This window comes from Limulus polyphemus, unplaced genomic scaffold (genome assembly GCF_000517525.1).
Source record: "Limulus polyphemus unplaced genomic scaffold, Limulus_polyphemus-2.1.2 Scaffold250, whole genome shotgun sequence".
Classification (NCBI taxonomy): domain Eukaryota; kingdom Metazoa; phylum Arthropoda; class Merostomata; order Xiphosura; family Limulidae; genus Limulus; species Limulus polyphemus.
The window spans coordinates 238,195-239,914 of NW_013665860.1; the positions used below are offsets into that span (position 1 = coordinate 238,195).

Below are 1,720 nucleotides of genomic sequence, written 5' to 3' on the forward strand. Positions count from 1 at the left end.
TAGAAAAATTGTGATGGTTATAGAACATTGTCTGATTTTGTGCATGTTTTTGTACTATGTTCTTTCGTTCTTTCTTCTTTTAATTTGAGGTTGTTCACAAATAAATTTTCTTCTAGAAACATTTAAAAGTTAAGCTTTTATCAATTTTTTGCAATCTCTATGCAAATTATAGCTGAACTGGAAGCCACATTAGCCTATGACACCTTAAAGCTGTGATAAAGGCAGTTTATGTTAAACCATGATCACTAATGTTGCAAAAATGAGATTGGCTAAAACTGATAATACTACAATTGCACTGAAGTTATAAGTTTGAAATGAAACTGATGCCATTTGTTCAAAGCTATCTCAGTTTTCCTTCTAGGAGCTATGATATCCATATTATGTCAAAACAAAAATTCAGTAAACTTGCAATCCCAAATATTTTCATTTATAGCATTGCTGAAATAAAAAAACAACAAAATTTGCAATTTCTATTTAATAAATTTCTAATATATTTCTATATTTAATAAATTTTAACTTCAAGGTATTTTTCAAAAAAACTGTGGATAAACAACTCCAAGTTTATTTTCAATTCAATTGCCCAATTTTGCCCTCTAGCAATGGGTGCATCTTATTGGAATCCAATATGGTTAACATAAAAAAAAAAACACAACAACATTTAAAGATCATTTTTTAATACTTGTATACATAAAGATGTAATAAAAAACATTTTGTAAACGTAAAATGATGTCGAGTTGACAGAGCAAAAAGGAATGCAAACAAGAATATTGGGATGATACAGCTATACATTGGTCATCCCTATAGTACTTTCAATATTAAAATTGAATGTTACACTGTAAAATGCATGAGTACAAAATGGTTACAAGGTCAGTCAATTCAACTGACCTCATAAGTTTGTAATAATCAAGACATGTTTTGACTCAACTTGGTTTTCCTTGTACGCAAGTCCTAGGCTCTTAGTTACACTATATTTATGCCTACCCTGACATGACCATCTTGATATATGAATTAGCACAAAGGATCACATATAAAGTGTAATAAACTTAAAATAAGACCCAAAACTCGAGCTCTTTCGATTAGTTGACTATTCTTCTTCAGGAGAACAAAGGGTGACCTTTAGCTTGCACAATGCAATATATATTAGGACGTGTGATGTCATGTAAACTGGAAGTCCCAGTTGAGTTGAATCTGGTGACCAGCCAATCCCAACTCAAGCAGTTAGTCTCTCGGAAGGGAGAATTCATTTGTAGAGAGAAAAAAACAAAAAATTATAATTAATTTTCATTATGTATGAAACTTTTGACTGACAGAGAAAAATAAATACATAGGAAGATGAGAGCTTGAGAAAATAATAATGTAAATTGATACCTGAAATAATAATGTAGAGAAATAGAAGCATGAATAAAAATGTGAATAATAATAATAATAAAACTTTACAAGCTTAATGACAATTATTCGGAATTTGTTAGAGGCGCTTGAAGGTCAACAATCCCAGGATGGAGATTGATGCCATTCAGCGTTACAGTATTTAACAGTGCTATCCAGTAAGCTTCTTTAATTTCCCTGTTTCTGTTTGATGTAAAATTTATAATGCTTGGAGACGGCTTGAATAGGTGAAGAAAAACTTTAATATAAGTTTAACATAACAGCAAATGTACAACATTTCAACAAGGTTTTGTCGTCATCAGGTACAATGATGATGACAAAACCTTGTTGAAAT

General features: G+C 30.6%; 1 protein-coding gene across 1 annotated transcript in view; it reads right to left on the reverse strand.

Moving 5' to 3' along the window:
• Positions 1-1,720, reverse strand: part of LOC106478794 (E3 ubiquitin-protein ligase MYCBP2-like) — a 142,057-nt gene that overhangs the window by 64,503 nt on the left and 75,834 nt on the right.